The 6,000-nt window shown below is 45.8% G+C and overlaps 1 protein-coding gene across 3 annotated transcripts in view; it reads right to left on the reverse strand.

The window, feature by feature from the left end:
* Positions 1-2,158, reverse strand: part of KATNBL1 (katanin regulatory subunit B1 like 1) — an 80,565-nt gene extending 78,407 nt beyond the window's left edge. Inside the window, exon 1 of one of the 3 annotated variants that reach the window (XM_038009797.2) lies at positions 2,007-2,158. The gene's annotated coding sequence lies outside the window, so the exon portion shown is untranslated. The remainder of the gene's footprint in view (positions 1-2,006) is intronic. The other 2 variants (XM_038009796.2, XM_008017144.3) reach the window with 2 other exon arrangements.
* Between the last annotated feature and the right edge of the window lie 3,842 nt (positions 2,159-6,000).

Genomic DNA, 6,000 nt, shown 5'->3' on the forward strand with positions numbered 1-6,000 from the left:
CAATTGTTGGTTCTTTGCAGAAGCTTTACCCAGTTCAGTTCTGCATTCATCCACTGTACTAATGAAGAGTGTCATGCATATTTTTTGTTTTTAATCTCATAACCCAAACTAGATTAATCTCCCTAAGGTTGGTTGCTCTGGCACATTTCTTATTTTATTAAGTTTTATTATTTTTTATTTCAATAGGTTTTTGGGGAACAGGTGGTGTTTGGTTACATGGATTAGTTCTTCAGTGGTGATTTCTGAGATTCTGGTGCGCCCATTACCCGAGCAGTGAACGCTGTACCGAATGTGTAGTCTTTTATCCCTCATCTCCCTCCCACTCTCTACCAAGTCCCCAAAGTCCATAGTGTCATTCTTGCGGCACATTCCTTTTGTATAGCCAGTTGGGTCTACCACCCTGTTGGGCATACAGGCAATCAAAAGCTTTGTGACTGATGAACAACATTTAAAAGCTCTGCTATAAATAAGTGTAAACTGCTGATTTCTTACTAAGTGATTTTGCTTTTGAACTTTATTCCTTGTCAAGGAGGTATTAGTTTAAGTATAACCATTTCGAGCACAGAATAACCACTCAATAAGTTTTAGGGGTGAAAACATTTAACATATAATTTTTTATTTTAAAGTAATACATAAGTTGCTAAGACTAACACTTTCAAAACTTTCAGGAAAGGACATAAAGGAATTCAAAATATAAATTATAACACACACATAAAACTTATGAACTCCATTTATCTTAAAATAGTCAATGGATTTTTTGTTCAGACACAAACCTTAAGTATAATCATCAAGAGCAGAACACTTGAATGAATGGTGTGTGAATGAATGTATGTGTACACAAAAGCACACTCAGGTCTCCGAAGTTGAAGTAAATGAAATGAAAGGGCTTTGTAAACTAAAAAGAGCCACAGATAAAGGCAGTAGTAGAGCAGCAGAGTTAAAAGCGTGGAGCCAGCGTGCTTGGGTGTTAATTATATTAGCTATGTAACCCTGCACGGTACAAGTTACGATACTAAAACTCCCTGTGCCTTAGTTTCTTCACTGTCAAAATGGGGATAACTGTATCTGTCCCAAAGCAAAGCTCTTCATACGCCTAGGGCATAGAAAGCACAAAATAAATATTGTCCATCCTTATCATCACACTGGCTAATAGTATTATTGGCTAATATTAGTTATTAGCCAAGTAAAAGCCTCAATGGATGATGTTTCAATTCAAGTCTGAAGCTGGCTATCCAAAGAAACTCCAAAAAACCAGCAGATTTAAGCTATTAGGTGGACCAGTTTCTAATAATTCTCGCGAGTGCTGAACTGATGATGATTACAGAACTAATTTCTCTTACAATTTTTTTTTAATCAGCAAAGAAACTGACATAGGTACCTCTGTTTTCAAGGAGCTTTAAAAGCCACAAAAAAACTCTTTGTTATCTCCATACTTAAGCAATTTAAGAGCGTAGTAAAAGCCTAGATACTGTTACAGACCAACTTTTCAGAAAATACAATAAGGTTTTTAAAGTTGCAACCGACAATTCTTATGCATAACGTCAAGTTTTTGTCCTGCGAAACAAAAGCTCATCTGTCAGGAATCCGAGGACCCGTCGGAAAATAAGGAAATGCCTGGGCCGGGCCTAGGCGCTCTGCGGAAAACCTGTCCTCAAAACAGCTCGCCCCACACTCGTTCTGTCCTTCCCCTTCCCCGGGTGCAGCTGTCGACTCCACCCGAAGATAAATAAGTGACAACAGTTCCGTCCACGCCTCTCCCGGCCCAGGCCCCTGGAGCCCCCCAGCGCCCGCCGCCTGACCCTCCCCGCCGCGGCCAGCAGAGGGGCTCAGCCCCGCCCTTGCCACCCCGGCCCGCGACCCCGCAGCCCTGCCGCGAGCCCGGCCGAGCCGAGGCCGCCGCGGGGCCTGCAGGTGGGCCCAGGGCGCGGCCAAACCCGGCTGGAGAAGCCCTGCCAGGACAGGGCAGCTGCGGGCGCGGGGCTCGCACCAGCTCGGCAGTCACTTACCGGCGCCTCATTGTACCGCGGCGCCTTAGCCCAGGCTCGGCGCTGACGATCCGCGCCCGGCAGCCTAGAGCGTCCTTCAGCTTCTGGGCCGAGTCCCACTCAGGGCCATTCAAACGCGGCCGCGCGCGCGGCCCGCCGGGATAGCTGGCGCTGTGGGCGTCTCGCGGGCTCTGCCCAACGTTGGCTCCGCCCCTCCGGGGGTCGCGAAGCGCCGGAGGGGAAAAGGACGTGTGGCCACAGTGCCCCCTGGTGGCCAGAGCTACGCACGGTAGGCTTGCTATGGCGCGAGAAGTAATACTGCGATAGGAACGGAGGGTGGGTAAAGGTCAACGAATGACCGACCTTGCGCTAGGGACAACCTAATGTGGGAGACCGTGCCTTAGTGGTGTACCAGGAGGTGCAAACAATTTCCTATAAAGTTATGGTTCCGGGAGAGATTTATTCATTCACACCTGTTTAAATACACTAAGGGTCTGGCACAGTGGCTTAGACTTGTAATCCCAGCACTTTGGGAGGCCGAAGCAAGAGGTTTGCTTGAGCCCAGGAATTCAAGACCAGCCTGGACGACATGGGGACAACTCCTCCCCATCCCCCACCTCCGCCCCCGTCTCTATAAAAATAAAAATGATACTAATAAACGCACTAAGGCATAGTTTCTAAAAGCATGGATTGTGTAACTGTGTGATCTTGAGCAAGTCACATAAACTCCTAGGTGCTTTGCTTTCCCCTCCTGTAAAATGGGGATAATAACAATAGTATCTGCCTCTTAGTGTTGTGAGGATTAAATGAATTAACACATATGAAATGCTTAGAGGAGTGCCCGGCATTTGGTAAGCACTACATATTTGTTAGTCATCATTTTTTTAGTTCCTATTATGTGCCAAACTTTGTGCTCGACTCTTAAGAATACAAGAAATGTACATGATGCAGAACCTGTCCTCAGGAAGCCGGTTCAGTCTTGTTGGGATGGGGAACACTAGATTATGAGGTTAGGGTTGGGTCTGTAGATGATGAACTTTTCATTACTGACGGCAATTCTCTTCATTAGAACCGGGCTGCTCACTTTCATAGATAAGCCACTGGTCAAGGTTAGCCAAGCTGTGACAGGAGCAAGTTTGTCTATGGTAGTTCTCTCGCCCCTTGCAGAAACCGGTCAAGCAGTGCATTTGATGGAACACTTCCTCACCACAACACTACATCTTTGCCTTGCTTTTTCAGGCACTCATTTGGAACTCTACAAGGCTTGCCTAGGAAGCAGGCTGCTTAAGTTTGGTTTAACAATCTTTTTGAAGGCCCGCCAGGTGCCAGGCAAATTGTGCCTGGTGCTGGAAATCACCCGAAGCAGCTTACAATGGCTTGGAAACACAGGAAAAGAGATCATTCCTATACACTGCCGTGATAAAAGGTATCTCCTAAATGCCGTGGGAGTTCCGAGCAATGGGAGGCCTGTCAGATAAACTGACCAGAACTAAGATGTCATCAGGTTGTTAAAACTTTATGTATTTTTCCTCCCTAGTAACAGAGCCCTTATTTAAAAAAAAAAAAAAAAAGTAATGGTGAAAATTGAGGCAGGACTTTAGGGCAGTGGGAAAATAGTTTTAGGATATTTTGCATAAGCAACACCTTTCAGAGCTTCTCGATTGTACCAAAAGCATAAGCAGGCACATACATGCCTATGTGTGGGGCCACATCTGTTAACAGGTGGTACTGTTGAGAGAGTCCAGCTAGGTGAGTAAAGGAAGCTGGAGCCCTAGGTTCCATGGATGTACAATGAAGAATATTTCCTGAATATGACCTCCATTAAGTAGGTGTGTTGTTTTAAAGAAAATAAAAATTCAACACACATGGGTGCAGTCACTTTCTCTCAAGTCGTTTCTTCATCATCATAAACAGGAATTTCTTGATGACCCGCTATGCAGAAGGCACGGTGCTGGCCTCTCGTCAGAAGAATAGAGTAAAAAGAGCGTACTAGAAGATCCTCATCCTCAAGGGAGGCTAAATGAAGAGGTAAGACAAGTAATGGCATCCTGGAACTCAGGGAATCTGCTGTGTTAACACAGAAGAATCTCAGCTAATGCAAGGCCTCCAGTTGCTGGAGGCCAGAGAGGAACCTTGATATTCTCATTCCTGGAGCTTGTTAGGGCACAGGATCTCAGGCAGGAGATTTCCAGAGCCAAGTTATAAAGTTTCTATCAGTGATGGGCAGCCCAGGCCCCCACCTTTCATAATTTCACATAAAAATAAGGAAACCTACCCTTGCATTGCTACTTTGGAATATATACAAATACTCTCATTTTAGTGATGAAAATGCAAGGCAACTTTCTTCATTGATACTTTTGCTATCAATAAAGTTGAATTTTTCCCCCTTGGGGCTCAATAAAATTTGAATTCTTACTAAAAAAAGTAGAGCCCATACATTAAAAAAATCCCTACATCAGTGCTTGTGTACAAAAAGGTGGTTCACTGATAGGCTTCGCAGTGGGCAGTCTCCAAGGGAGTCTACTCCTCTGGCCATTCCTTCATTCCTTCCGAGAGAACAGGCAGCTAAGCTAGCCTTCCAGCCTCACATCCCCCTCTCTATGGGGTGCAGAATCATTCAAGGACAGTGTGTAGAGTGACCCACACGAGAAAAGAGCTGCCATGCAGTCCTGTGTACACTGCTTGATGGCAAGCAGGGGAGGGATGGTGGAGCTGGGCCTGATGAGCTGGAGAGGATTTTGACAAACAGGGTGTTCCAGACAGAGGGGGAAATGCAAAGTAAGTTATAGTAGTGCAGTCTATTCTGATTTGAGTGGAGGGAAAAGTGCTTGGAAGAGTCACAAGAGTGAAGATTGAAAAGGTATGTAAGGCACCTGATAGGTTGCGAAGCCCTGGAATTATCAAGCAAAGGGTTTGAGGTGCAAGGAGACAGCAAAGACAATTGAGCAGGGGAATGACTAAGTCAGTTCTTTAGAAGGATTGATCTGTTTGGGAGGCCAAGGTGAAAGGATCGCTTAAGGCCAGGAGTTTGAGACCAGCCTGGGCAACACTGCAACACCTCATCTCTACAAAAAAATTAAAAAATAGTCCAGCATGGTGGCACATATCTGTAGTCCTAGCTACTTGGGAGGCTGAGGTGGGAGGATCACTTGAGCCAAGGAGCTCAAGATTATAGTAAGCTATGATTATGCCACTGTACTCCAGCAAGAGAGCGAGACCCTGTCTCTTAAAAACATTCTCTTAAAAACAAACAAAGAAGAAGAAGAAGAAGACGAAGAAGAAGAAGAAGGAGAAGGAGAAGAAGAAGAAGAAGAAGAAGAAGAAGAAGAAGAAGAAGAAGAGGAGGAAGAGGAGGAGGAGGAGGAAGGAAGAGGAGGGGGAGGGGGAGGAAGAGGAAGAGGAGGAGGAGGGGGGGAGGAGGAGGAGGAGGAGGAGGAGGAAGAGGAGGAGGAGGAAGAGGAAGAGGAAGAGGAGGAAGAAGAGGAAGAGGAAGAGGAGGAAGAAGAGGAAGAGGAGGAAGAAGAAGAAGAGGAAGAGGAGGAGGAGGAAGAAGAAGAAGAAGAAAGGAAGAAGAAGAAGAAAAAGAGGAAGAGGAAGAGGAAGAAGAAGAAGAAGAGGAAGAAGAAGAAGAAGAGGAAGAAGAGGAGTTGATTTGTCACCAGGACGCTGGATGGCTAGGAGTAGGGAGGAAAGACTGATGGCAAGAACATGAGGTATAAAAGTGTAGTTCAGTCCAGGGTCCTAGGAGCCGTATCATTTACTGCATTGTACGTCATTCTCATCGACTGAGACCGATGCTGATCCTGACTGAGGACAATGCCTGAAGGGACCTAAAAGACAGCAACAGCTCATCCATTCCACACTGCAGCCTCAGCACCTTTGGAAAGTTCTAGGCAGGTGACTTTGGCAGTCAAAGTGAGAAGTCAGTCCCTTTTTTTCTGCTCCTCCCTTCCCTACCTTCCTTTGCAGGCTGTGGAAGGAAGTATGGCAGTAGGAAACATTTCAGATAAGGCAG

Source organism: Chlorocebus sabaeus, chromosome 26 (genome assembly GCF_047675955.1).
Source record: "Chlorocebus sabaeus isolate Y175 chromosome 26, mChlSab1.0.hap1, whole genome shotgun sequence".
NCBI lineage: Eukaryota > Metazoa > Chordata > Mammalia > Primates > Cercopithecidae > Chlorocebus > Chlorocebus sabaeus.